General features: G+C 42.4%; 1 protein-coding gene across 1 annotated transcript in view; it reads left to right on the top strand.

Annotated features, from left to right (window-relative positions):
* Positions 1–204: 204 nt before the first annotated feature.
* Positions 205–6,637, top strand: part of KANSL1 (KAT8 regulatory NSL complex subunit 1) — a 222,657-nt gene continuing 216,224 nt past the window's right edge. Inside the window, exons 1-2 of the mRNA XM_006833547.1 lie at positions 205–238; positions 2,009–2,150. The gene's annotated coding sequence lies outside the window, so the exon portion shown is untranslated. The remainder of the gene's footprint in view (positions 239–2,008; positions 2,151–6,637) is intronic.

Here is a 6,637-nt window from a genome sequence, read left to right as displayed (position 1 = left end):
CTAGTCCAAACGCCACCCGTTTCCAAGAGCCGAGGCAGAGACAGAGACAGAGAGATACACAGAGACAGAGACGCCGAGGCACCAGCATCCCTCTCCCCCTTCCGTCCAGCCCCGCCGCCCTGACGGACATCCGTCATCAACCAATGGCTCTCACGATATGTCCCGGAAGGGCCAATGAGAGACGGAGGAGGGAGGAAGATTCCCCGCCCTCACTTCTAGGCTTGGTTGAGCCGTGCAGGTAGGTCCGGGGCTGGGGGAGTCGCCGTTGGCACTGGTGCCCCGGGGGGTGGGGGCACAAGTGGGTAGGGGTGATGGTGGGGAAGGGGAAGCCGCCCCGAGGGGAAGAGCCCGAGGGGGCGGCCCGGCCGGGAGGCGGGGAGCAGAGGGGCCCGAGGAGCGGGCGCCGCCGAGGGCCCTGGAAGCGGCTGGGCTGGGGGAGTGGGGACGCGTGTGTGGGGCACAGAGACCCCCGGCCTGCACCCACCCGCAATACTGGGCCGCGGGTCGCCGGCCAAGTGGCACAGGGGCCTGACTGTCCGAGGGGTGGGCCAGAGCCGGGACCAGGGGCGCCGAGCAGAACCCGGGGCGCCAGGCCGAGCCGAGGTGGGACGGACCGACGCGGAGAGGAAGGGAAGCTGCATCCCTTGGGCCGCCCCTTCAGAAGCGGGCTAGTGCCACGGTCGCCGTCGCCCCCCACCCTGAGCCCACTCCTTCTTGTGCCCCCACCCCAACAATGGGAATGGAGCAGGAGTCGCCGCCCCACTCGGGAGTGGGGGTTAGGTTTGGGACAAGGGTCCAAGGAGGGGGGAGGGGTGGGAACTCGGCTCTCCCTCTTCTAACCCCCCAGGCTTCAGAGGTAGGAATCTTGAAGGGGCATATTAAACTTGGGTCCAGAAGTCAAACTACACCCCCACCTAAAAAAAAAAAAAATCCTATAAAGGATAGGAAAGTGATGCCAAGTCTCCAAAGCCAGAGTGACAAACTCAAATCAAGAACGAATCCTTTCCAGAGGTTTTAATTTTATTTTTATTTAAAAATGAGGATCCTTTGATTTTTCAAAATCTATTTTTGAATAGGTGGGTGCTGTCATTTTTGTCCCTACTCTGGCAGGCCTCCATTTTCAACGAAGTGGTAACTGGTTAAGCTAGAGTCACATTTAGGCCTAGGACTTAAACAAGGATCCTGCAAGAGGTCATTTAGTCCATCCTCCTGTCTCCAGGAAAACTAACTTCCCTCCCATCCTCACAGTTGAGTTGTTTTGGTCGGTTTTTAAAGATCTCTAGGGAAGGAAGGGTCCATTATTTAATTGTAGTACTTTAGTCAAGACTAGATTTTATTTTTCAGTAGAATCAGCTTTAAAACGTAAGCCTAATGAATGAAACTTAGGACAATCAGAACTATCAAGAGTGGTTTTAATTTGCTTAATAAAATTGTGGTGAGGGTCAAAAACAAAAAACAAAAAATAATGCCATCACAGAAATCACCTTTCAATAGTGTTTATGAAGTGTTCTAGATAATAATTTTTTCTCACAGGGATTTTGATATTCTAATTCTTGATAACAACAACCACCAAATATGAAAATGTTCTATTAATTCTTCTTATCTAGAATATTTTATATGAGGAGACTTCAAGAAGTTCTTGGAGAAATTCCAATATTTTTTCATTTGATTGTTCCATGAACTTTTGAAACTCCCCTCGTTTATACTTCTTGTTGTAAAGTGCTCTTGAGCTGCTTCCAGCTCACAGTGACCCTGTATAGGATTTTTGAGGAGCAGTTGGTGGGTTTGAACTTAAAATTAGTAGCCCGGCGCTCATCCTATAGCACCAGATAGATACATAAATGCATATATAGACATTTGCCTTTTTTTCAAAATGGGTCTGACTTTTGTACATTTTTTTAGCATGGTGAGGAAAATAGTACTTCAGATCTCTACCCTGGTATCTTTAACTATTTGTTTCCTCTTGATTATTATTATTTTTAGTCTAAAAGAAAGTTATCTCTTTCAGATACCTTCTTGAAACAAAACATTTTCCTACCTACTCATACTTGGTGACTCCGAGGGAATTTCTGAGATTCCCTTCTTGCTCATTTCTGAGTATTGTTGGAACTATTCCTGACACTATGAATGCTATTTGGATGCCTCTTAAGGTAAGACATGATTTTTTTCATTACTGCTTTATTTAATTTTTCTTTAGAATTGACAATATTCAGATTCTTGATTTTTGCTATTTAACTCCTTACCTGGCACTCCTCTCCCCTCAAAAATTACTATTGTTTTTGCTTCCTAGTAGCTGATTGGTCAATTCTCACTTGGTTTTTGTTATTCTTGAATATTGGTGTTGAAATGTTAACCAAGTTCTCAAATTAATTTCCATTATAATGATTTGTTCAGTTTTTTTTTTTTTACTTAAATTATAACATCCCACATAACTGGAGAATTCTGTTCCAATCCCAGTAGGATGGATTGGCAACTCAGACATCAAGGTCCACTTTCAAACAGGTACTTGAGAGTCATAGGTACTAGGGTGTGCCTCACTCTTGCAAATCAGTAGCTGATTCATGTGTTACAAAAGATGTGTCATTAACCATTTGTTTATTCTGAAACTTCATACAGTATATTGGAACATTCTAAGACTTGCCGGTCTACATGAACAGCTCTGTTGAAGAGCAACCCTTCTGCTCCCTAGTTTTCTGCATGAGATTTTCTCAACAGGTAGCAGAGGTAGCATTTTGGGTCAGGTTTCATCTCATGGGATAAATGTCATTTGGATAGTGTGGACATAATGATGTGTAGATGAAAAAGCTCTTGTTGGTGTGGTGGTTCTCTAGTCTTTCTTGCCCCTTGTGCAAAGATCGTCAAAGTACTCCCAATTTGGTCTAAGCAGAGGGCAAAGCTTAAGACTTTGGGAGAAGGACTGAGAAATAATGATAAGGAGTGATGGAAACCCTCTACCAGATTGCCTTTTCTAGAGTTTGGTAATTCAGATTATGTGCAAAGAACGCCCAAACTTGCAGGTAGTACCCATTTCACCTAGCTTTGATAGCTTGATCATCAGAACTCGACTAGAGGAAGATAAAAAACAATTTTTGATAAATGAGTATAAATTGCTGCAGTTTGATGAACTTGACCTATACTTATGGATGTAGGAGCTCAAAGTACCAACTGAGAGGGAAGGAGTCTTCACATCAAGTATCAATTCTATCCTCTCTATATACAAGGCAGATAGGGACAGGCAACTGCAACTTAAACATTGGCTACCTAAAATGAGGGGGTGATAAAGGCACGAAGTGACTGGCTTACAAGTTTTCAAGAGGAAGTTTAGTTTAAGAGTGTGGGGGTGGGGGAAGACTATCAGAAAGCAACAATAAAGATCATTAAAAAAAAGTAAAAAAGATATGTGCAGTAATCCCTGTGGAATCCCAGGTTGATGGACTAGGTAAACTAGAGGAGAAGGTAGTCTCTGTAACCTAAGTAGTTGGTCTTGGTGGGAAATTTTTAGGTAACATAGACTTGAATTCTCATCTTCATGTATGTTCCAGCTGCTATTATTGGCTAATGAGTGCTTATATTAGTATGAAGGAAGCCAGAGTGACAGTTTTTTGAGCCATTCTCCCTGTAGAGTTGGAAGAGTTGCATGGGGAGTCCAGCCAGTGAGCCTGAACCGTAGGAATTGAAGGATATTATTATCCAAGGATATTTCTCTTGGCTCTCATGTGCTTAGTACCTGGTGGCATCTGTAAGGAAAGGGGGTTACCAGTGGATACTTTAAAAACAACAACAACAACCAAATTCACTTCCGAAGTCTACTTAATTCTGACTCCTAGAGAACCCTGTAGGCTAGAGTAGAACCGCCTCACAGGGCTTCCAAGGCTGTAAATCTTTATGGAAGCAGACTGCCACATGTTTCTTCTGTGGACCAGCTGGTGGATTTGAACAGCCAGCCTTTTGGTTAGCAGCAGTCTTTAAACATTGTGCCACCATGACTCATAACTAGTTCCCTAGAAACTCAAAAACATTGGGATCAATATATTGAATTCATGTTAGTCACTTTGACCTTAGTTAATGCAGAGGCCTGCCTTTTTAAGGTACATATGATGTTTGAGTCCTGGTGTGGCACTGTGACTACAAGTTGGTTTGAACCACAAGGTCGGCATTTCGAGCTTACCAGCCACTCCTCGGAAACCCTATACAGGGTTGTTATGGGTCGGAACCGACTTGATAGCACTTAACAAGACACAATGATGTTTGAGATTGTACATCTAAACCTATCTACATTTGGAGTGTTCTAACATAGTTTCCCAGTACCCTGAAGCTGTACGAAAGACTTGTGGCATGGCAGGAATACAAAAGGTAAATCAGTGTTTTTCTGCTGTGTGAATTACTACCTGTTAACTATGTAAGAAGGTAGTTCTGTGGCTGTCTTAATTTTATGTTCTTTACCAATGGTTTGACCAGTGGAAGACATCTGAGTGTAAACAAAGCTTTTATTTGCTAATATTTTCCAACTACTTTTATTACTTAAAAAGCCTAAAAACATTGTAATGATTGATCTGTACAGGGGGAAAAAACGTTTGTTTTTTGTTGGGGGAGGATAATATTGAATTTGGAGAAAAAGTGGATTTTATTCTTTATTTTTGTTGTGAATGCTGTTAAAACATTTTGGAGGAGCTATTTTTAAGTGAAAAGAAATATGATAGGTTAATAAAAATGTATACTTAGGAGTCAAAAATGCTCAGTGTCTGTAGTTGTTCAGCTTTGTTTTGATTTCAGGATATTTAACTAACTTTGTGTTTTTCTAAGGCATTAGTTAAACGTCATTGTTCTTAAGTGCTATTGAGTTGATTCCTAGTCATAGCGATTCTGTACATAGGATTTCCGAGGAGCAGCTGATGGGTTTGAACTGCTGACCTTGCGGTTCACAGTTCAGCGCTGATCCTACAGCATCACACCAGAAGTCCAGTTAAATGTTAAACTAGAGTTACGTGCTTATTTCCATACTCATAGAAAGTTGTGCCTATACTCGCTTTCATCACAAATCAAAGTTATCAAAGGAAACATCAGAATCAAAGGAAAAAAACTCCAAACCCAAAAATTCTCAGTTAAGGCACTCTTGTAAATGAGAAGTTCCCATGGAAATGATTCCTTGTTTTTTGTCTGTATAGCATAGATCTGCATATTTGTAGAGCCTGCATATTGGCAGTCATGACCAAGCACTACCTATGATGCTTCCAGATCCAGTTTTCAGGTGTTAGGGTATGGATGAGACTGGGAGAGGAGTGGGAGAAGAAGGATCAGTGAAAATGGGGAGAAGTAGAGAAAGAGGTGTGTGGTCTTTGGTGTGTGATGTGGTCCATCCTCAGGTTGCTCTTAGGGGCTGCTGAACTATAATGAAAATAAGTCAAAAGTATGTTTCCACCAGCAAGAGGACAGAATAGAAAGGTGTTTTGTATTCAGTTGGATGACAATAAATGAAGAAGCTGGCATGGTTATTCCCAGACACTTGGCTTCAAACTGTCATTTTTGGGGTAGACAACACTGGCCACCCCCAAAACAGCAAGACCTTGAGGATATTCCCCTCCTATTTGGACTGATTTGGTCGGCCTCTACTTCTTTTCCCCTTTTGGTGGCTCCCATTGACTTTTAGGGCAAAGTTTAAACTATTTAATATAGAGGATCTTTTCTGCTTTATTTTTAAAACCTATCTTTGTCCAGTGGCCTGTTTGGACCTTCGTTTGAAAGTCTTCTCTCTAAAATCAGGTGTTATGACTTTAAAGAGTTATTATTTTTTCAGTGAAAAGCTTTCTAAAGGTTATTGCATGATTCCCTGCCTCTTTAAAGAAAATACCTTGCTTAGAAATTTGACCTTTTAATAATAATTCAAAATTCATTATATCCATCAGTCACTATACTCTGTTGACTATAATGTGCCTTTGGAGCCCTGTTGGACTATGCCTTATGTGGTTTAAAGCCCATATAGGAGCTCTGGTAGCGTAGTGGTTATGAACCGGGCTGCAAACCTTAAGGTCAGCAGTTCGAAACTGCTAGCCGCTTTGTGGGAGAAAGATGAGGCTTCCTACTCCCGTCAAGATTTACAGCCTTGGAAACCCTGTACAGGGTCGCTATGTGTCGGAATCAACTCGACGGCACTTAACAACAACAACAGGGTTGCTGTGAGTCGAATCAACTCAGTGGCAGTATACAAATATATTGTATTAATGGATTAGTATGTACCTATGGTTATGAATCGGGTTGCTCATCTCACAGTCAGCAGTTCGAAACTACCAGCTGTTTGTGGAAGAAAGATGAGGCTTTCTGCTACTATAAAGATTTATAGCCTCAGAAATCCTGTACAGGGTCGCTGTGAGTTGGAACTGACTCCACAGCACATAACAACAATAACGTCATATACTTTCAGTGTTTTGCCTGTATCTTTGCCTGTTACTCTTTATTTTCAGGATCTGCTGCCTTCGTACCAGGCTATTACTGTCCTTGGGCCTATTTCTAACAGCTCTCCCTTCTAGCTTAATACTTTGTTTCTGTGCTAGGCTAGGATAGCAGCATATACAGGCTAGATACACAAAGGAGCTGTGGTGGCACAGTGGTTAAAGCACTAGGCTGTTAACTGAAAGGTTTT

The sequence above is a fragment of the Chrysochloris asiatica genome, unplaced genomic scaffold (assembly GCF_000296735.1).
Source record: "Chrysochloris asiatica unplaced genomic scaffold, ChrAsi1.0 scaffold00007, whole genome shotgun sequence".
NCBI classification, from domain to species: Eukaryota; Metazoa; Chordata; class Mammalia; order Afrosoricida; family Chrysochloridae; genus Chrysochloris; species Chrysochloris asiatica.
The sequence above is the reverse complement of the archived record's forward strand: the minus strand, read 5'-3'. Positions and strand labels throughout refer to the sequence as shown.